The sequence below is a fragment of the Geotrypetes seraphini genome, chromosome 6 (assembly GCF_902459505.1).
Source record: "Geotrypetes seraphini chromosome 6, aGeoSer1.1, whole genome shotgun sequence".
Taxonomy (NCBI): Eukaryota; Metazoa; Chordata; class Amphibia; order Gymnophiona; family Dermophiidae; genus Geotrypetes; species Geotrypetes seraphini.
Window position 1 is genome coordinate 16,642,423 of NC_047089.1, and position 23,787 is coordinate 16,666,209.

A 23,787-nucleotide genomic window follows, 5' to 3' on the forward strand; every position below is an offset into this window, starting at 1 on the left:
AAGGCAGGGTTGAGCAAGATAGAAACAGGCAGAAGTAGGAATTAGATGTGGAACAGGAATCACAGGATGAGCAGGAATTAGATGCGAGACAGGAACCAAGAGCAGAATAAAAATCTAGCGTGAAGCAAGGGAGAACTTGCACTGAAGAAGCAAGGTTGGACTTCTGCTCTTCGTGGACACATAGGCAGCTAAGCAGCTTCTATAACCAACTATTGGGTTTGATTCCTAAGAAACTCTTACAAATATCCACTTTCAGTATGTTTCTCATCTGTATCTCTCTGTGTGCCGATTATACTGCCAAGTCTTATTTCATTCTTTTAACTAGACCCATTTTAATTCTTACATTTCATTTTGGTTTATAACATTTTATTGAAGGAAATAATTAAATATAATATAATACAAATAGATTTCATTTCAAAAAGATTCACATTTATAATATTTTCATACATATTTCTATCATTCCTCCAAAATATATCGACCCCCTTACTGCCCCCCACCTCCCTTCCCCCTACCCTTCCCCCCTCCTATTCACATTGTATTGAAGTAATTAATAAAACTATAAAATAATATGAAAGTTATTCCTTCAATATGACCTATTTCATCCTACCCCAGCACCCCCCAATTCTCCCCCCCTTTGAATGGAAGATGGCACATATTTATAAATGTTTCCAAAGCTTCAGTGTAAACTATTAATGATCACACTTCGTGCTCTAGAGCAGTGTTCTTCAACCACCGGTCCATGGACCAGTGCCGGTCCACAGAAATTTCTTGCCGGTCCACAGGGCCAGCACGTGCATCAGGCCCATAACAGTGTTCTTCTACTGCCGGTCCACGGTGCGATCGATGCGGCATTATCTTCGAGCCAGCTCCCTCTTCCTAACTGATTCAGTGCACAAAGCCATGGGCAGTGGCTCCCAAGGGCATCCTGCGCCTGAACCGGAAGCCTTCTCTCTGACATTGCAACATCAGAGGGAAGACTTCCAGATGAGGCACGGGACATGCAAGGTGCAATTAGTACTATTATGGGGGTGGGGTCTGGGGTGGAGATGGGCGGGGTCTGGCCCACAACTTAGCCCCGTGTTCTTCAACCGCCGGTCCACGGACCGATGCCGGTCCACAGAATAATTCTTTTATTTCTGCCGGTCCATAGGTGTAAAGAGGTTGAAAAATACTGCTCTAGAGGAAAGATTTTGAATATTTGGGTCCCAAATTTTTAAAAAGAAAAGTGTATGTCTTGGAAACTTACAAACATCCCTAACTTAAAATAAACAATGGAGTTGGTTTCTCCAATGCCAAAAACTAGGAGGATCTTTCTGTAACCAATATTGCAAAATACATTTGTGACCAATAATGCAAGCCTTTTGAAATAAAATACATCTACCTTGTCTAAATACCCCATTTACATACATTTAATTTAATCAGCATTTCTAATTCACTTAGGGGTCCTTTTACTTAGACCCGCCCCCAGGCCCGCCCAGTTCCATCCCCGAGGTGGGGTGGGGACGGAGAGGATCCTGGTGGGGACGGGCGGGGATGGAGAGGATCCTGACAGGGACGGGTGGGAACGGAGAAGATTCTGGTGGGGACGGAGAGGATCCTGGCGGGGACGGGTGGGGATGGAGAGGATCCTGGTGGGGACAGGTGGGGTTGGAGAGGATCCTGGCGGGGACGGGCGGGGATGGGTGGGATTTCTATCCCCGCGCAACTCTCTAGTCCACGGTTTGAGGCTGAACAGCAAAAATATTATTTTCTGTAAGCTGCTCGCCTGCAAGATTTTGATATCCTAATAGACTGTTTTCCAGAATCATTCATCCTAACCCCAGGGTCACTGGCTCTACCATTTACATTGACCTTAGCATACAGCCAATAGTTAAAAGCATTACTAGACAACGAATTAAGGAAAATGGAATATCTATCTCTCAAACCACAGCTGATAAACACATTAGCCTGTGTGCTTCTTAGCTAGGTTTCTTGGTGATTTCCTTATGAGACACGAGTGATTTTAAAACCTAACCTTTTGTTAAATCCTCTTACTCCAAAAGCAGGAGAAAAACACTCTCCCTTCCCCCACCCCGGTAAGGAACAAATTCCTCAATGTACCTTTTAGATCCGGAATTCATCAAGTTGCTAGGACCCAAGCACGAATCGATGGCACTTAACAACCTGCCCTAGATACTCTGGTCACAGCAAAAACATAAACCAAACGGAAAATGCAGAAACTTAAAAGATAAAAATTTTATATTTTATCTATTTTTTAAAAAAAATATATTCCGTATTATCCTACAACTCTAGAACTGCCGGCACTCAACATACGTATACAAAACTTGATTACTATAACTCCCTGTTAAAAGGCATCACTCAAAAACAAATAAGGAGACTCCAACTTATTCAAAATACTGCAATTAAAATCATAACAAACTCAGAAAAATATGACCACTTCTAAGAAACGCACACTATCTCTTATAAAATTGCACCACTATCATTTAAGATCCGCTAATCTTCCTTCCTTCCTAGACAGGCTACTGATTCCATACATTCTATCCAGAACCCTGTGGTCCTCTGAACAAAATCTCTTTTCTGTACCATCTCTAAAAGTTAGCGGAATGAGAAGAGCAGAAATTTTTCCAGAAGCCGTGCCACAGTTATGGAATTCACTGCCCGGATATATCAGAGGAGAAACCGTAAAAGTTTTTTAAAAAACTTTTCTTTTTAAAGATGCTTTCGAAAATTAAAGTTTCACGGGAACTCACGGCAGCCATTTTGATGACGGCTCTGCACGGGGCAGGAGCGTAGGACGATCGATCCTGCCCCGCGTTGCTGCTAGACCACCAGGTAAGGTCTGGGGGAGGTCCGGGACACAGGAGGGAGGCGGGGGTGGTCAGAGCTGGCCCTAAAAATTATCCAAGTTGGCTCTGCCCCTAACCCCCGGAATATTGAGGTTCTTCTGTATTAGCTTCTTAGCTACATTCTCATGGGGGGGGGGGGGGGGTGTGCAATTTTTAAGCTCCTACCATATTGCAAGTGGATGTGGCATAGTAAGGGCTAGACAGGGGGAGGGATCGCATGCCCTGAGTGCAATCGTGGCAGGGGCAACACCCAGCAGCTGTACCGCATCTCTCCTCTTTCCGCATCCTAGATGTGTAGGAAAATCCACTTGTACCCGTTCTGCACCACTCAGGATTTTGTAGACTTCGATCATCTCTCCCTTCGGCCGTCTCTTTTCAAAGCTGAAGAGCCCTAACCTTTTTATTCTCCTCATATAAGAGGCGTTCCGAGTCGAGCTCCTCTTAGTTGATGACTCGGTCTATATAACTAAGTTTTAGTTCAATTTAGTTCCATCTCCTTTATCATCTTGGTTGCTCTTCTTTGGACCATCCACTGTATCTACCAATTCTCCCACCTCTGCCGTAAACCCTGTTCTCTTCAGAACGCTACCTTCATCTCCAGCTAGAGCCTTCAGACATTTGAAGTCTCTTGCCCCAGGCCAGCAAGCTTCTGAAAAATCAACAAACTGAGTAAATTAGCTACATTTATTCAGTAAAGAAATTTTCGGAAAAAGAACAGGCTTCTCGTGTGTGCTGATATGCAGGAGGTTATACTTCCTGGATATTAGAGCAGGTATACATTATAAATGGGCCAGGAATAGGGCAAGAATGAGACCTTTATTAAAATATACACACCAGAACCACATAACACGTAGGGGAGGGGGGTGTCGATATTCTAAGTGATTTAACCAGTCAGAAATGGCACTTGGTTGGTGAAGGAGTGGCCTAATGGATGGAGCAGCTGCCTTAGCACCTTGAGGATATGAGTTCAACTCCTACTGCAGCTTCCTGTGACTCTGGGCAAGTCACTTGACACTTCATTGCCCCAAGTACAAAATAAGAACCTGTCTAAAATAAAACTGCTTTGATTGTAACAACACAGAAAAAGCAGTAAATCAAGTCCTTTTACAATCAAGCTGTTGTGACATCACTGATGAGGTTGATCCTCATTGGTAGAATGAGGCATGATGACATCACAATCTCAGTTCTGGTCACCAGAGACTGAAACTCTTCACACTAAGAGGGGAAGTTAGCAACACAGATCACTAGGAGTGGCCCAGTGGTTAGAGCAACTGCCTCCGTACCCTGAGGTCATGAGATCAATTCCCACTACAGCTTCCTGTGACTCTGGGCAAGTCACTTGACACTTAATTGCCCCAGGTACAAAATAAGAACCTGTCTAAAATACGCAAACTGCTTTGATTGTAACCACACAGAAAAAGCAGTATATCAAGTCCTTTACCCTTTCCAATCAAGCTATTGTGACATCACTGATGAGGTTGACTCTTATTGGTGGAATAAGGCATTATGACATCACAGTCTCAACTCTGGTTACCAGAAACTGAAACTCTTCACATTAAGGGGGAAAGTTAGCAACATAGAGCACTGGGAGAGGAGGAGTGACTGGAGCAGTTACCTCAGTACTCTGAGATTGTGAGCTCAAGTCCCACTGCAGCTCCCTGTGACCCTGGGCAAGTCACTGAACACTTCATTGCCTCAGTACAAAATACGTAAACTGCTTTGATTGTGTAAACCACACAGAAAAAAAAGTAGTATACAAGTTCTAACCCCTTTACCCTGTTCAGGGCCATTGAAAATAACTGGTTAGCACTGAACCACAAAACAGCTATTTTGAGGGCATTTAAGGGGCAACATTGGCACTTGTCTGGTCCAGTGCTGATATTCAACACTTTACTGGCCAGATTAATCAAATAATAAGGACCACTTAAAAGTCAGTCTTATCTTTATGCTGAATATTGCGCTTAACAGGCTACATATTAGCCCGCTCCAGAAACTCACCCCCTCTTCTACGAAACCGCGCTAGCGTTTTTTAGCGCAGAGAGCTGCGCTGAATGGCCTGCGCCGCTCCCGACGCTCATTGAGTTCCTATGAGTGTCGGGAGCAGCGCGGGGGCCGTTCAGCGCGGCTCTCTGCGCTAAAAAAATCTCTAGCGCGGTTTCGTAGAAGAGGGGCTTAGAAATTCATTGCTGGTGCCTGGACGTAGCCTAGCATTGAATTTCCAGATTTAACATTGGCAGCGGGAAACAAAATGCCCACTGTCGTTAGCTGAATATCGTTCCCTCAAGAGGCAGATTCTGCAAACGGTGTCGTAATCAGCCCTACCGCTGCCTAGCTGCCAATTAAAATCTTGCTAAAAAAATGTAGGTGCTCACAGACGCCTACAAAAAGGGTGTCTTAATCATGTCTACAGAGGTGCCTAGTGGCGCCTAAGGTCAAAGTGGGCTTGGTTATGGCCTGAAATGACTTTAGGCGCCGTTAGGCCTGATTCTCTGTCAAAAGTAGGTGCCGGTAACGTAGGCCTTTAAAACCCTGGCCTACATTACTGTCGGTTCATAGACAACAACGCGGAAGACAAAGGCGCGCGCCGACAACTGAGCGCAAGACGGAGGCGCGCGCCGAAGAAAATTACTGTTTTTAGGGGCTCCGATGGGGGGTTTTGTTGGGGAGCACCCCCCAGTTTACTTAATACAAATTGCGCCGGCGTTGTGGAGGGTTTGGGGGGGTTGTAACCCCCCACATTTTACTGTAAACTTAACTTTTTCCCTAAAAACAGGGAAAAAGTTAAGTTTTCAGTAAAATGTGGGGGGTTACAACCCCCCCACAACGCCCCCACAATGCGGCGCGATCTGTATTAAGTAAAGTGGGGGGGTACCCCCCACGCCCCCCCGTCGGAGCCCTAAAAACAGTAATTTTCTTCAGCGCGCGCCTCCGCGCTGCGCTCAATTGTCTGCTCGCGCCTTTGTCCTGGCGCGCTTTTGACCTGACACCTTACTGTCGCCTACCTTTAACATGAGCTGTGATTCTGAAAACGACGCCGTAGCGTGGCTGACGCACGACAGCCGCCGCTTTTGTAAATGGCTACCGAATACGACGCCGTTTGCAGAATCTGGCTCTTAATGGCCCAAATTCTGTAACTGGCGCCTAACGTTAGGCTCTAATTTTGGAGGCGCCCAACTAGGCAGGCGCCTATCTAAATTGATTAACAAGCTCAATTAAGCCTTTTAATCAGCAATAATTGAAACTTAGGTGCCCGTCAAGAAAGAGCGATTCCGTAACAAGGCACCTCTAAAAATTTAGGCGGCTTTCCAAAAAAATAAGGCGCTATGCATGTTGGGCATGGGCGTGGCTTAGTGTTAGGCGCCTTGTTTCAGAATCGCTGCTCTTACGCGTGCTTAAGTGCTCGCATGGCCGCCTAACGTTTAGTTGTGCCTAGAGCCGGCCTATTTCTTGGGCGCCTCCAAATTGGGTGCCACTCAGCGTGATTCACTAAGCAGCGCCCAATTTTACTTGAATCGCGCTGAACGGTGCCTATTTCGGTGCCTAATTTTTGGGCGCTTCTTATAGAATTTGCCCCAATGTCTTTTAGCGTGATTAAGGAATATCCGACCTGAAAAATGAGCAACCGCGGGTGTCTTAAACAAGACTAGCTTAAATGGCAAATTAACTTTGAACAGCATGCCCATAAAATGCAGTGATAAAAAAAAAAAAGGTTTAGAATCACAACTGTGCATTGCACAAAACTTCCGCTGTTTTATCATTACATATGGATTTTTAGATATTAAAATATTTATAAATTGCTCGACAAGCACAGGTTGCTAAGCGACATTGCAATGCCAAAACAGCATCTTGCGTGGCCGGCGCACGACACACCTGCTGATCTCCCCGTACAGGCCATTCTCGATCCTGTTGACTCATCAGCCTCGGTGAAATTGTTTCGTTGCCAGGATCCACCTGACCTTGCACACAGTCGCTAAGGCCTGCACTCTTCTGTCACTGAAGGCACAGAAACGCTCAAGCTTTTGTGCCGCTAGGAACATGACAGGCCTCGGAATTCTGCCCTTTTCTTATTTGTAGCTATTTAAATCACAAAAGTTACCTGAGGCGACAGGAGAGGGCTTGAATAACCGTGCAGTTCCTAATAAAACAAAGCTTCTTTCGTTAGACCGCAATAAAAGCTTAGGGGCAGACACCACACTCCCCTCCCCCCCTCCCCTGGGGAAGCCTCTCCACTCACATCTTGCATTGATTTTTCAAATGAATTCCTGTCACACATCCCACGGTGACCCGGCCACTGAAAGCACTAATGGTGCTACTGGTGGATCGAGATGGACTTATTCCATTAGGGTTGTGAAATGAGCTCTAATAGCAGCTGAGGCATGGGCTATTTTTAGGGTCTGGAATGGATAGACAGAGCACTTTAAGGGCACGAGAGAAAAATAACCTCCTGCCAGAGCTGACAGCCAGCAAATGAACATTCTGGCAGGGAAAGAGGTTCTGTTACGGCACGAAGCTACTGCCTTTGGCTGAACTGGGCCATATTGTGCAGTGAAAACCATAACGAGTGTTCACCTCCATGAAGAAAAAGATTACCATGTGCAGAGAAAGAGAGAGGGAGGCCTTAGAAATAAGAAGGTGTAGACATAAGTGCCAAACTTTCAAAATGATTGAGGGTGATAACACAAGAAAATGCTCCCTAAGAGTAATAAATAGAGTTTGCTCAATACTGGGGGTGCTCAAGTACCCATAGCATCCATAGAGTTGACACATAGCACTCATGTGAACCTCCATTGTTCTTTCAGCTTAACTGTGGTCGCCGTACCTCAAGAAAGACATGGCGGTACTTGAGAGAGTCCAGAGAAGAGCAACTAAGCTAATAAAGGGTATGGGGGACCTCTCATATACTGACAGACTGAAAAAGCTGGGGCTTTTCTCGCTGGAAAAGCGACGACTTAGAGGAGACATGATAGAAACCTTCAAGATCATGAAGGACATAGAAAAAGTGGACAGGGACAGATTTTTCAAATTATGGGGAACCACAAGTACAAGGGGGCACTCGGAGAAATTGAAAGGGGACAGGTTTAGAACAAACGCCAGGAAGTTCTTTTTCACCCAGAGGGTGGTGGATACATGGAACGCGCTACCGGAGGATGTGATAAGCAGAAGCACGCTACAGGGCTTCAAAGAAGGTCTGGACAGGTACCTGGAGGACCAAGGGATTGAGGGGTACAGATAAGAGTAGAGGTAAGATTATAGGGATAGGATTAGAGGTAATTTATAAAATTAGTCAGAGACCACTGTTCAGGCAGTGGGCCTGATGGGCCGCCGCGGGAGCGGACCGCTGGGCGAGATGGACCTCTGGTCTGCCTCAGCGGAGGCAACTTCTTATGTTCTTATGTTCTTACTACCCCTCAAAGACAAGAAAGCATGAGGTTGTCTATTTGAAGAATGTCAGGTGACACGGCCATATCTGATTAAGCTAGGGGAGGGGTCCGTTCAGTAGCTTGATTTTCATAGAGGTTCTTTATCAGCTGAATTATATGTTTTGGGTATTCCCATTTGCACTAGAGTTCTCCATAGTTTATCGTGATCCATACAGTCAAAAGCTTTGCTATAATCAACAAAGCAAAAATATAGAGGCTTATGATATTAAGAACAAAAGAACATAAGAATAGCCTTACTGGGTCAGACCAATGGTCCATCAAGCCCAGTAACCCGTTCTCACGGTGGCCAATCCAGATCACTAGTACCTCCCCAAAACCCAAGGAGTAGCAACATTCCATGCTACCGATCCAGAGCAAGCAGTGGCTTCCCCTCTGTCTTTCTTCCAGGAAATTGTCCAAACCTTTCTTAAAAACCAGCTGCGCTCTCTGCTCTTGCCACAACCTCTGGCAATGCGTTCCAGAGCTTAACTATTCTCTGAGTGAAAAAAAAATTTCCCTGTAACTTAATCGAGTGTATCCTAGTCTTTGTAATTTTTGACAGAATGAAAAAAAAAACGATCCATTTGTACCCGTTCTACTCCACTCAGGATTTTGTAGACTTGAATCAAAATCTACAAAATATTCTTTACTCTTGAAGAAGTAAATCCATTTAATATTAGCAATAATGTCTCTAGTTCTAGAGCATAACATGGTGACAGAATTCATCATCATTCCTATCCCCGCGGATAACTGTAGGAAACCATCCTCATATCATTCTTTAAGGAGAGAGGGAAGAATCAATGGGCCCAGCCACTGACCCTCAAGCCTTGCTTTGAAGAATGCTAGTGTAGAAGGACTGAGGTTGAGATAGACACTAAAGAATAACACCGTCTACCATTCATAAGAAATTAGAACAATTTGAAAATTTTAATAGGCGTTTGAACCTCCGCTTTCTAAATTTTCCTCAAACTTCAGGAATGTTACCTATTGATTTGTTGAAAAGATACTTCATTGAGAATTTGGAAATTTCTTCAAACTGTATTCCTCCAATTAATAAAATTTATTACCTACCAAATAAAAAGATGCCTGATGGAAAAGGAAAGGTAAATGGAAATGAGATTGGGAAAGTAAGAGAAGGAGAGACAAATGTGATAGATTTTGCAAATGTGACGGCTTTACTGGAACAAACGATAACATCTGAAATGGACAGAGCAACATTACTAGTATCATTTGTTTTTGAACAGGATGTGAATATGATTATGAAATTGTTTTTCAAAAATTCCCAAAAATTATTTGGGGGTCGGAAAATATGGATATATCCTGACGTAGCTAAAACCACACAAGAACGAAGGAAAGAATTTCTTGCAATGCGACAACAGACTATAAATATTGGAGCAACATTTTTATTGGTGTATCCCTGCAAATGCATGGTTAGGTACTTGGGTGTTAAATATGTTTTTTTCTCTCCTAACCATCTGAAGGAATTTCTAGATGTTAAGCAGATCATTAAGGATTAAAGATCAAGGGATAATAATAGTATTGGGCGCTAGATACATTATGCCTTTCTTCTTTGCTTTATTCCTCTAATTTCTCTCTAATTTTAGTTTTGGTCATCCCCTGTTTATTGTGGTCTAAGAAGGGGTTTATCAGTATGATGTTTGTTGTAAAAGTATTATTGTGTTAAAAATTTTTCTTCCCTGTATTCAATGTAACAAGAATTAATTCTTGTAAAATAAGATTGTATAATTATATAAATAAAAAATGACAAAAAAGAATAACACCGGATGGTTAGAACATAAGACCATAAGCGTTGCTATACTGGAGGCCAATTCAGGTCACAAGTACCTGCCAGAAACCCAAAGAGTAGCAACATTCCAGAGCTGAGACTGTGATGTCATAATGCCTCATTCCACCAATGCCTAAGAGCCAACATCATCAGTGATGTCACAATTGCTTGTTTGTCATTTACTTGGCTCACAGTAGAACATAAGAGTTGCTCTACTGGGTCAGACCAAAGGTCCATCAAGCCCAGTACCCTGTTTCCAACAGTGATCAATTCAGGTCACAAGTACCTGGCAGAAACCCCAACAGTAGCAACATTCCAGAGCTGAGACATTCCACCAATGCCTAAGAGCCAACCTCAGCAGTGATGTCACAATGGCTTCAATATCCTATACTTGGCTCACGTAAGAATCAGAGTATGAACGGGCCCAGCCACTGACCCCCCAAGTCTTGCATTGAAGAAAGCTGGTGTAGAAGGACTGAGGTTGAGATAGACACTAAAGAATGACATGGGATGGTTTCCCACGGTGACAGGAACAGTGATGAATTCTGTCACCACGTCATTCTCTACCTCAACCTTTTCTGAAACCAGCCAGTATGTACTTTCACCTGGAAATAGGGCGGATGATCTTATAAAGGACTATTTCTGTGGGTAAATTGCCGATATATGTATGGAAAATTACCTTCAGCGTATGAGTTCTTACTTTCTCTTTTATGAACACATAGGAATAAAGGACATAAGTCAAAGGTGGTATCTTTGTATTCGACCAACTCAACACATTTGTGATTAAAATGAGAGCTATGCTTTATCAGATCAGTGCAAAATCAACCACAGGATCAAGCTGCTCCAGAAGGATCTAAACCAGCTGGAAACTTGGGCGAAAAAGTGGCAGATGAGTTTTAACATAGACAAATGCAAGGTGATGCATCTAGGAAAGAAAAACAAAGAACACGAGTATAAGATGTTGGGGGTGACATTAGCCAAATGCGAACAAGAAAGGGATTTGGGGGTACTGATAGACAGAACCCTAAAGCCTTCAGCTCAATGCGCGGCGGTGGCGAAGAAAGCAAATAGGATGTTGGGCATGATTAAGAAGGGGATCACGAGTAGATCGGAAGAGGTCATAATGCCACTTTACAGAGCAATGGTCAGACCTCACTTGGAATACTGTGTCCAACACTGGTCTCCATACCTTAAGAAGGATATAACTCTGCTGGAGAGGGTGCAGAGACGAGCCACGAAACTAGTCAAAGGTATGGAGAATTTGAGCTACGAGGAACGTCTCAGAAAACTGGGTCTGTTCACCCTAGAGAAGAGAAGACTGCGAGGGGATTTGATAGAGACTTTTAAAATATTAAAAGGATTTGATCAAATAGATCAGGAAGAAGCATTGTTAACATTTTCGGAAGTCACACGTACACGGGGCCACAGCCTGAAGCTGAGTGGCAGCAGGTTCAGGACAAACGTCAGGAAGTTCTGTTTCTCACAGCGGGTGGTTGGCGCTTGGAACGCTCTCCCGGAGGAGGTGGTGGCGGAGACTTCTGTTCTGGGTTTCAAGCGTAAGTTGGATGCACATCTTCTTGAAAACCATATTGAGGGATACGGGAAATCCGGGTCTCCCAAAAGGTGTACTTAAATGGGCCGCTGCGTGCGCGGATCGCCGGACAAGATGGACTTCGGTCTGATCCGGCGAAGGCATTTCTTATGTTCTTATAATATACATGTAAATTTATTTATTTGGTTTCAAAGCTCTATAGTGTCATGAAAGCTTTTGATCTACAAAACAGACTGTTAACCCTTCCCTGAACAAGCTCCCTCTCTCATGCTCTAAAAGCCGTCCCACAAATAGAAAGAGGTGGAAATATGAAACTTTATCCAACGTGATACCCCCAGAAGAACATGGAAAAACAGGAAAGTCACACCAGTGATGAGGAGAGGGGAGGGCGGAGAGTAAGAAGAGCCAAATCAGATCACTGCAACCTAAGAGCATGTTATGTTTCTCTTGTTTGAACAAAAATCAATTTTTTTGAAGGACAAAGTGGAAAGCAAAGACAGGAGGCCGGAGAGAGAATCCAAACAAATACATGAACGGTTGTTTCAATTTAGTTAGCCTTCTGCTCTCTTAACCTTTTTTGCGGTTCCCTTAAGACTTTTTCCACTGGTATAATATGAACTGATAAAAATACCAAGAGAAGGTTACAGACTTGTGCTTTTTTTTTTTTTTTAAACATTTTAAATAATTACATTTTATGCAAATCCTCCAAGGTTGCATCTGATCCTTTGAGCTTCCAATTGAATCAGAGAGGGCTACATGCCTCAATATGCAACTATCCAGGGATTTCGCCCCCATATTTTATTCTCCCTCGGCCGGAGGCCATTATGCGATATGGGAAAGCGACTGCTTTTAACAGTTACATAAAAAACTGCACTGTCCACTTGAATTCCAATAGCAGCCTAAGAAAGCAAAAGGGAAAACAGTCATTGCAGTGGGATGAAGTCATTGCTCGTGTCATCACTTCAGCAATACAGGTCATCACGGAGCCCACTTCATGTTAATGGCGTGCTACTCAAGGGATACTCTCCAGCTCTGTTCTTTAGAGCCAGGGAATGAAGTAATAAGGCACGCTCAAGAGAGTCCAGAAGTCCCTTTCAGAGGGCTGTGGCTCACTGGCTCTGCACCTAGAGGTTGTGAGACTGCTCTTTGTGACCCTGGGTAAGTCACTTAATCCTCCAGTGCCCACCGCTTTGAATGTCAGCTTTGAAATGCCAAAGTATACAAGTCCCCATTCCCTTTCATCAAGCCCAGTATCCTGTTTCCAACAGTGGCCAACCCAGTTCCCAAGTATCTGGCAGAAACTCAAGAGTAGCAACATTCCAGAGCTGAGATTGTGATGTCATAATGCCTCATTCCACCAATGCCTAAGAGCCAGCCTCAGCAGTGATGTCACAAAGGTTTGACTGTCCCATACTTAAGAACATAAGAATTGCCATACTGCAGGGGTGTCCAATGTCAGTCCTCGAGGGCCGCAATCCAGTCGGGTTTTCAGGATTTCCCCAATGAATATGCAAGAGATCTGTGTGCATGCACTGCTTTCAAAGTATATTCATTGGGGAAATCCTGAAAACCCGACTGGATTGCGGCCCTCGAGGACCGACATTGGACACCCCTGCCATACTGGGACAGACTGAAGATGTGGCTCACTGGTAGAGCTGCTGCCTCTGCACCCAGAGGTTGTGAGATCAAATCCCACTGCTGCTCCTTGTGACCCTGGGCAAGTCACTTAATCCTCCAGTGCCCACCGCATTGAATGTCAGCTTTGAAATGCCAACGTATACAAGTCCCCATTCCCTTTCATCAAGTCCAGTATCCTGTGGCCAACCCAGGTCCCAAGTATCTGGCAGAAACTCAAGAGTAGCAACATTCCAGAGCTGAGATTTTGATGTCATAATGTCTCATTCCATCAGTGCCTAAGAGCCAACCTCAGCAGTGATGTCACAATGGCTTGATTGTCCTATACTCAGCTCACATAAGAATTGCCATACTCTGCACCCAGAGATTGTGAGATCAAATCCCGGTGCTGCTCCTTGTGACCCTGGACAAGTCATGCTTTCTTTCAGTGCCCACCACTTTGAATGTCAGCTTTGAAATGCCAAAGCCACCAAAAGGCGGTATAAAAGCCCCCATTCCTTTTCATCAAGCCCAGTATCCTGTTTCCAACAGTGGTCAACCCAGGTCCCAAGTATCTGGCAGAAACTCAGAGTAGCAACATTCTAGAACTCATATTGTGATGTCATAATGCCTCATTCCACCAATGCCTAAGAGACAACCTCAGCAGTGTTGTCACAATGGCTTGATTGTCCTATATTTAAGAACATAAGAATTGCTCTACTGGGACAGACTGAAGATGTGGCTCACTGGCAGAGCTGCTGCCTCTGCACCCAGAGGTTGTGAGATCAAATCCCACTGCTGTTCCTTGTGACCCTGAGCAAGTCACTTAATCCTCCAGTGCCCACCGCATTGAATGTCAGCTTTGAAATGCCAAAGGAACAAAAAGGCAGTATACAAGACCCCATTCCCTTTCATCAAGCCCAGTATCCTGTGGCCAACCCAGGTCCCAAGTATCTGGCGGAAACTCAAGACTAGCAACATTCCAGAGCTGAGATTGTGATGTCATAATGCCTCATTCCATCAATGCCTAAGAGCCAACCTCAGCAGTGATGTCACAATGGTTTGATTGTCCTATACTCAGCTCACATAAGAATTGCCCTACTGGGACAGACTGAAGGAGTGGCTCACTGGCAGAGCTGCTGCCTCTGCACCCAGAGATTGTGAGATCAAATCCCGGTGCTGCTCCTTGTGACCCTGGACAAGTCATGCTTTCTTTCAGTGCCCACCACTTTGAATGTCAGCTTTGAAATGCCAAAGCCACCAAAAGGCGGTATAAAAGTCCCCATTCCTTTTCATCAAGCCCAGTATCCTGTTTCCAACAGTGGCCAACCCAGGTCCCAAGTATCTGGCAGAAACTCAGAGTAGCAACATTCTAGAACTCATATTGTGATGTCATAATGCCTCATTCCACCTATGCCTAAGAGACAACCTCAGCAGTGTTGTCACAATGGCTTGATTGTCCTATATTTAAGAACATAAGAATTGCCCTACTGGGACTGACTTAAGATGTGGCTCACTGGCAGAGCTGCTGCCTCTGCACCCAGAGGTTGTGAGATCAAATCCCACTGCTGCTCCTTGTGACCCTGAGCAAGTCACTTAATCCTCCAGTGCCCACCGCATTGAATGTCAGCTTTGAAATGCCAAAGGAACAAAAAGGCAGTATACAAGTCCCCCAATCCCTGGGTTGGCCATCGTGAGAATGGGCTACTGGGCTTGATGGACCATTGGTCTGACATAGTAAAGCTATTGTTATGTTCTTAATTTATTTAAATTATGTTATTTTAATGCTTATGGGGAATTTAGGAGACACCTAAAACCATATCTGTTCCTGAAGTACTTAGGTAGCTGATTTGAACAATCTTATTCCGCAATAACTGATCTCTAGAGCTGTAAATCACTAGCTTTTACTTTGTTAGTTTTACTCAATCTGTAGCATGTTTTTAACCATTGTAAACCGCATAGAACTTCACGGTCCTGCGGTATATAAACTCTTATGATTATTAAACTGCTATAGCACCATAGCTCCAGTAGGAGGCTGATTCTGACTGAGCTGAAAGTGCACATGAATGGTAGAAAGTGTGCAAGATGTTACAGGCATATGCCTGCTCCTTCTTCTTAATCCATACTGACATAGGTTTGGATAACTGTTACAATTCTTTATTGTTTGGCTCAAACAGAGTAAATCTCTGTGGGTGGGCTTCAAAAACATACGCAAGGGCCAACAAAGTTCTCACACTAATTTAAGACAGACTGATAAACACAAGGGTGGATAATAAGCTTATATTTTTCACATTGTATCAGGGCTTTTAAGACTTGGAACTATTAAATACTGGTGCAAAGTTAATTATCCAGCCTACAGCTGAACTCTGAGAACGTGGCAGCGTATTGCAATCTGAGGGCCAGACGTGAAAGCTATTTTCATGGCATGGAAAGAAGCTGCTTCTCTGTGTCCGTATCTGTTAAATTCAACAACAGATCCCACAGCCACACAAACCATTCAAAAGTTATAGAACATAAGAACATAAGAAATGCCTCCGCTGGGTCAGACCTGAGGTCCATCGCGCCCAGCAGTCTGCTCACGCGGTGGCCCATCAGGTCCAGGACCTGTGCAGTAATCTTTTATCTATACCCCTCTATCCCCTTTTCCAGCAGGAAATTGTCCAATCCTTTATTAACCCCAGTACCGTACTCTGCCCTATTACGCCCTCTGGAAGCGCATTCCAGGTGTCCACCACACGTTGGGTAAAGAAGAACTTCCTAGCATTCGTTTTGAATCTGTCCCCTTTCAACTTTTCCGAATGCCCTCTTGTTTTTTTATGTTCTGAAAGTTTGAAGAATCTGTCCCTCTCTACTCTCTCTATGCCTTTCATGATCTTGTAAGTCTCTATCATATCCCCTCTAAGTCTTCTCTTCTCCAGGGAAAAGAGACCCAGTTTCTCCAATCTCTCAGCGTATGAAAGGCTTTCCATCCCCTTAATCAGTCGTGTCGCTCTCCTCTGAACTCTCTCGAGTAACACCATATCCTTCTTAAGGTATGGTGACCAATACTGGACGCAGTACTCAAGATGCGGACGCACCATTGCCCGGTACAGCGGCAGGATAACTTCTTTCGTTCTTGTTGTAATACCCTTCTTGATTATCCCCAGCATTTTATTCGCTCTCTTGGCGGCCGCTGCGCACTGTGCCGTCGGCTTCATTGTCATGTCCACCATTACCCCCAAGTCCCTTTCTTGGGTACTCTCATTCAATAACATCCCTCCCATCGTATAGCTGTGCCTCGGGTTTCTGATTCCCACATGCAATACTTTACATTTCTCAACATTGAACTTCATCTGCCATCTCTCTGCCCATTCTCCCAATTTGTCCAAGTCCCTTTGCAATTTTTCACAGTCCTCCTTTGTCCGAGGTCCACTAAATAGCTTGGTGTCGTCCGCAAATTTTATTATCTCACTCTTTGTTCCTGTTTCTAGATCATTTATGAATATATTAAATAGCAGCGGCCCGAGCACTGAGCCCTGCGGAACACCACTCGTGACCTTCCTCCAGTCTGAGTAGTGTCCCTTCACCCCTACCCTCTGTTTCCTACCCGCTAACCAGTTTCTGATCCATCTATGCACGTCTCCGTCCACCCCATGGTTCTTCAGTTTCCGGAGTAGACGTTCATGAGGCACCTTGTCAAAGGCTTTCTGGAAATCTAGGTATATGATGTCTATGGGGTCTCTTTTGTCCATCTGTTTGTTAATTCCCTCGAAGAAGTGCAATAAGTTGGTCAGACACGATCTCCCCCTGCAGAAACCATGTTGGCTGGTTATCAGAAGTTCGTGTTTTTCAAAATGTTCATCAATTTTTTTATTTTTTTTTAGGAGTTAGGAGAAAAAAAAAGTTAGGAGAAAAAAAGTTAGGAGAAAAAAAAAAATCTAAAGACAAATTCCACTGGTTGAGTGGAAGACGACAGAGGGTAGTGATCAATGGAGATCGCTCTGAGGAAAGGGAGGTTACCAGCGGTGTGCCTCAAGGTTCTGTTCTTGGGCCTATTCTTTTTAACATTTTTATAAACGATATTGCTGAAGGGTTTGTCGGGTAAGATTTGCCTCTTTGCAGATGATACCGAAATTTGCAATAGAGCAGACACGCTGGATGGTGTGAATAACGTGAAGAAAGACCTGGAGAAGCTTGAAGAATGGTCTGATATTTGGCATCTAAAATTTAATGATAAGAAACGCAAGGTCATGCATTTGGGCTGCAAAAACCCAAGGGAACAGTAAAGTTTAGGGGGTGAAGGACTTATGTGCAAGTTGAAAAGGTGACAGCGAAAGCTAGAAGGATGCTAGGGTGCATAGGGAGAGGTATGGCCAGTAGGAAAAAGGAGGTATTGATGCCCCTGTATAAGACTCTGGTGAGACCTCACTCAGAATATTGTGTACAATTCTGTAGGCCGCACCTTCGAAAAGATATAAAAAGGATGGAGTCGGTCCAGAGGAAGGCTACTAAAATGGTGTGTGGTCTTCGTAATAAGGCGTACAGGGACAGACTTCAAGATCTCAATATGTATACTTTGGAGGAAAAGCGAGAGAGGGGAGATATGATAGACACTTTTAAATCAATCACAAAAAAGTGGAAATGCTCACTGAAAAAAAACATTTCATTAAAGTGGAGAAAAAGCCTCAACTTAATCTTATATGCAGATGGCAACCCAATGAGTTTTTCAGCCATTCTTAATCTGTATCATGGGCAAAAAACTCCACTACTTTTCAAAAAATGTAATCTTTCAAACCGGGAACATATTATTATTATTGTTCTAGAGAGACTTTTTAAATACCTATGTGGCGTAAATGTGCACGAGGCCAGTGTCTTTCATTTCAAAGGAACCTCCAGAATGAGAGGGCATAGGATGAAGTTAAGAGGCGATAGGCTCTGTTTTTGAAGCCCACCCACATCTGAGGAAATACTTTTTTTTACGGAAAGGGTGGTAGATGCGTGGAACAGTCTCCCGGAAGAGGTGGTGGAGACAGAGGCTGTGTCTGAATTCAAGAAAGAGTGGGAGAGGCAGTGGGATCTCCTGGAGAGAGGAAGAGATAATGGTTACTGCGGATGGGCAGACTGGGTGGGCCATTTGGCCTTCATACACTAGCGTCTCATGCAGCTCGTCACGATAAAGAATTTCGAACATTACTGCTCACAGCTCATTCTTACACACAGTTTAGAATACAATTGAAGACATCTTTTTTCTAAGCATTTGACTACCGTAACTAACTCATTCTATGCTATGTATTATGTTTAATGTTGGTTATCTTTAGTAAACCGCGTTGATCTTATGATTACGCGGTTAACAAGTACAATGTAATGTAATGTTGGGAGCTATGCATTATTTATTGTGATCCCCAATATACCATGCAGAACACAAGCAGAGAAAGCATGCACAGCATGGCTCATGGAATTCTTTCCAAACCCTCTGCTTGTGTGTCTAAATAGCTGCTTTTTTTTTTTCTGTATATGTTGGCTTTGTGTGTGGCTCAACATTAGAGGAGTTTCACAGATATAACATGATCCTCGTAATATTTTTATTGTCATTTTTATTGAATTAAAAAATGATCCACACACATAAAAATAAATAAAACATCAGTCGGGTCACAAGGAGAAGAAAGCTGCAAAAACGAAACGGCCGTGGCTTGATTCGCCCCCCAACTCACGACTTGGAAAAGTTTGTAGCCAAAAACTGTTCACTGTTGTGATCAAATAAGAAAATCCTGGGTTTTGATAAAACCTGTGGCCTTGATTGAGCTGTGTGCAGTGGCTGAAGTTGAAATGAGAGGTCCCCAATCCCTACGGAAGGTGTGGATCCCATCTTCTCCTCCCCTAGACTTGGTTTTGTAGGAGGCAGAGCAAGGCGACCACCACCAATTCCTGAGAAGCTGCTTTACTGCTGCTGGACAGCTTTTTTCCCCAGTTAAATTATCCAAGGCCCCCCCCCTTGCAGCTGGAGATGTATTTAAGCACCTCTTCTCCAGCTGCCAAGCTGTAATCTTGTGGTTAACTACCGTACTGTGCAATTTCACACCACTGCTAATGGATTGGCCACCACGAAAATGGGCTACTGGGCTTGATGGACCATTGGTCTTTACCCAGTATGGTGTTCTTATGTGTGCCAAGTATAGGACGAACAAGCCATTGTGACATCACTGCTGAGGTTGACTCTTAGGCATTGGTGGAATGAGGCATTATGACATCACAATCTCAGCTCTGGAATGTTGCTCTCATTGGGGTTCCAGAATCTTGTTCTTCTTTGAGATGCTGGAATGTTGCTACTCTTTGGGTTTTGGCCAGGTACTAGTTACGGAAGGGGGGGTTGGAGGCTCCATCTTCTCCTCCCCTAGACTTGGCTTTGTAGGAGGCAGAGCAAGGCGACTACCACCAATTCCTGAGAAGCTGCTTTACTGCTGCTGGACAGCTTTTTTTTCCTAGTTAAATTATTCAAGCCCCCCCCTCCCCCCCGGCAGCTGGAGATGTATTTAAGCACCTCTTCTCCAGCTGCAAAGCTGTAATCTTGTGGTTAACTACTGCGCAATTTCACACCACGGCTAATGCCAGGCAGCAGGAAATGAGGCCCTTGAGCATTTCTGGCTATCAAGAGGTGAGGCGCAAGTAATTTAAGTGGGGGGAAAAAAAAGGCTGACAGGATCAGCAAAGCAAATCTCAGAGACTGACCCTATATAGACAGAAAGATCCTCCTTCCTACTGGCCATGGGAGACAAGCAGCCTAAGTAAGCACGGGGGTAAGGTTCTTCTAGGGTTCCCATGGGTTCAGAATTGAGCTACACAGGAAACCAGGAGAGACCCAGACAACAGAATCAAGAATGTTATAATGCCTCTGCAATGCACAATGGTGCGACCTCACCTTGACTATTGCATTCAGTTCTGGTCTTCTTATCTCAAAAAAGATATAGCCTGGGTTACCAGATGTCTGGGAAAGCACGGACATGTTTTATTTTTGTATTTTGTTTTCTCTACTGTTCTCCCCAGGGAGCTTAGAACGGTTTACATGAATTTATTCAGGTGCTGAAGCATATTTCCTGCCTGTCCCAGTGGGTTTACAATTATAGAATGACATGGTGATGGGTAACCCACCGAAATGGGTGGGGGGGGGAAGTGCTCACGGTGACAAGGCCATCCACCGCCCCGTGGAGCAGTGAATAGCCTTGTCCCCGCAGTTAAGGGAGGGAAGGCGCATGGTCACCGATCGCGCGCGGCCCCCTCCCTCCCTATCTATGGCCAAATCTATCTCCCTCCCTCCATCCCACCTTCACGGCGCTTTAGTAAAGAAACTTACTGAAGCCGGCGAAGCCTGTCTGCCTGCAGTCGCATGTGTGTGGGCGGAAGCTTCTCCTCTGATGCAACTTCCGGTTGTGTCAGAGGAGAAGCTCCCGCCCACACACACGCGACTGCAGGCACAGGCAGTCAGTCTCCGCCGGCTTCAGTAAGTTTCTTTACTAAAGCAGCGTGAAGGTGGGAGGGAGGGAGATTCTTGGGCCGCTGAAGGGCGGTGAGGTGGCGAGAGGGAAGGGTGGCTGCTGCATGGACGGGGACGGGACAGTGACTGGGACGGCAGGGATGGGGACGGGGTGGTGATGGGGACGGCGGGGATGGGGTGGTGAAGGAGATGGTGGGCCGGGGACGGGGCAGTGACGAGGACAGATTTTTTTTCCCTGTGTCATTCGGAAAGAAATTAAGACAGCACTGTTCGATAGATTTATCTCCTAATCAGATACCATTTTAAAACTATTAACACCATGCTGATAATTTTGAGAAATGTGTGTATTTTTACTAATTGTATTCTGTAATTCGCTGATTGTCCAGCTCTCTTCAGTGCAAACTGCCTAGAAGTCGTAAGATTGTGGCGGTATAGAAAAAATAAAGTTATTATTATTATTAATCACAATCTATCTAATGTACCTGGGGCAATGGGGGGATTAAGTGACTTGCCCAGGGTCACAAGGAGCAGTGTGGGTTTGAACCCACAACTTCAGGGTGCTGAGGCTGTAGCTTTAACCACTTCACCAGTCTAGAAATCAAAATGTAATAAAAGTGAGCCAAGTAAAGGACAATCAAGCCATTGTGACATCACTGATGAGGTTGACTCTTATTGGTGGAATGAGGCATTATGACATCACAATACCAGCTCTGCTTATCAGAGGCTGAAACTTTTCACATTATTTACTCAATTTTTTTTATACCATTCTCCCAGGGGAGCTCAGAACGGTTTACATGAATTTATTCAGATACTCAAGCATTTTTCCCTCTCACAGTCTATCTAATGTACCTGGGGCAATGGGGGGATTAAGTGACTTGCCCAGGGTCACAAGGAGCAGCGTGGGATTTGAACCCACAACCTCAGGGTGCTGAGGCTATAGCATTAACCATGGCACCACGCTGTCCCTCTTTTTAGAGGACTATCTGGGTGCCCAGACAGACTTTCCAAAATCTGGTAGTTTCTCCGGGTTTTGGAAAGCCCCAACCTCCCGGCTGTATCTGGAGGGCCTCTGAGCATGTGCGAATGAAGTCCCACGCATTGGCGCATGCTCGGAGACCCTACAGATGTGGCCCAGAGGTCGGAAAACAAAGACAAGGCTTTGCAGAGGGCAGGGCTAGAGGCGGAATGGGGCGGGAGGTGGAACAGGGCGTGATCCACATGATTACGTTCTTGTAAATACCATGATATTCTAGTGCAGTGGTTCCCAACCCTGTCCTGGAGGACCACCAGCCAGTCAGGTTTTAAAGATAACCCTAATAAATATGCATGGAGCAGATTTGCTTGCCTGCCACCTCCATTATATGCAAATCTCTCTCATGCATATTCATTAGGGCTATTCCAAAAGCCCAGCTGGCTAGTGGTCCTCCAGGACAGGGTTGGGAACCACTCTGCTAGTGTGTGGTACAGTTAATATGCCAGTAAAGCTATCTGGTTTTGGTGGATTCTGGGGTGCAAGAGGGTTTGGCACAGAGTAGTTTTCTGCTTTGACAAGTCCCAGAACCCTGATTCTACCTACTGAAAGGTTTTTTAGTTTTGAACCCAGACTGAAATGTCAATTGCTGGTGAAGAGCAGTGAAGGGGCACATATGTTCTTTGTAAGTTTTTCTATTTCTGCTTTTGTAAAAGGAACTGCTGAAACAGTTATCATTTTGCCAAGAAACCACAAGGTCTTTTCTTTTTGTGTTCTGAGCTCTGTGTCCCCATTTTGTTCTGTAGTCAGGGCCGGATTTTCCTATAGGCTAACTAGGCTTCAGCCTAGGGCCTCAAGATCAAGAGGGGCCTACATTCAAATTGTTAGCAAAATTAAAATTACACTATTCTAAAAACAGTGAACACTAAAACACTGAACCAAAAATAAGGAGAAATTCTACACATATGACTAATAAACAAACATAAAAATGTATTGGTTAAGATCAACGCATTCGGCTCATTGGATCTGTTCGTTTGTAGTTACTAGATTGCACCAAAGTATAGTTCATACGTTCACTGATTGCTATGGCAAATATTGACGTGCCTTTGCTCCTAAGCTCTGGTTTGTTCTTGCATCAATAAAGTGCAGATTGGAACAGACAAAAGAACAGACCTATTGATATCCCGACGTTCGGTTATATTCGTGTTACTTCGATAATATGAAACACGTGTTAATGTTAGTAGAAAAGATTCTTATTTTAGGATTGCGTACACGATCATTTGATTCTCGCCTTTTGAGTTCAGTAGGTTCAATACTTTAGTGAAGTGTTTCTAGACTATTGAAAAAATTTTTTGTGACAATATCTTCATTTCGCGGAATTCTAAGTAAGTTCTTAACATATGTGTTAATTTGCATATTTTAAAATGTATATTACGTGCTTTATTTTATATTTTCATGATTATATCATAAATAATAAAATCCTAGAGCGCGCATGCGCTGTTGAAATATCGTGAGTCCTGGTGGCGTGAGGTGTGCTTCTGTGTCACTCCTCACGGCGCCTGCGCCAGCGACTCATCAAAATTCAGCCTTGGGTGGGGAATCCGAATTGCACACGTGCTCCAGCTCCGGCTCCGGATCGGATCCTGCTGCTCCTCTCTCCCCCCGCTCCTCTCTCCCCCCCACCCCTTTCCCGGCTCCGGAGGAGAATCAGTCTCAGCCCCGGTTGGGGGTGCGCGCCGGTCCCCGGTCCGATCCTGCCTCTGGTTCAGGTTTTAGCCGCTCCCCGGTTACCTCGGTTCCGCTTCGGGATCGGAACCGGCTCCGGCCGCAACAGGGCGCCGACTCGGCTTCTCCCTTTCTTTTTCTCGCCCTGGGAGGAGGATCGGGGAGGGAAAGACGTCAGTCCGGATACAGCTGGGCAAAGCCCAGCCCCGCGGGGAGAGAGGCAAAACGTGGATCCGTCAGGACAGGGCGGCCCAGACTGGCATCGGGGGGGGGAGGAGGGTGTCCAAATAAGTGTTCTTGACTTTTTTTTATAAAGGTTAGTACCAATAACAACATGTTTCATTTAACATATTGATATATATCACAGTAATGGTGTATTTTATTATCTCTCATGTAATTTACAAAC

The 23,787-nt window shown here is 44.6% G+C and overlaps 1 protein-coding gene across 2 annotated transcripts in view; it reads right to left on the reverse strand.

Moving 5' to 3' along the window:
* GAB2 (GRB2 associated binding protein 2) overlaps positions 1 to 23,787 on the reverse strand; it is a 193,818-nt gene that overhangs the window by 24,700 nt on the left and 145,331 nt on the right. The window lies entirely within an intron of this gene.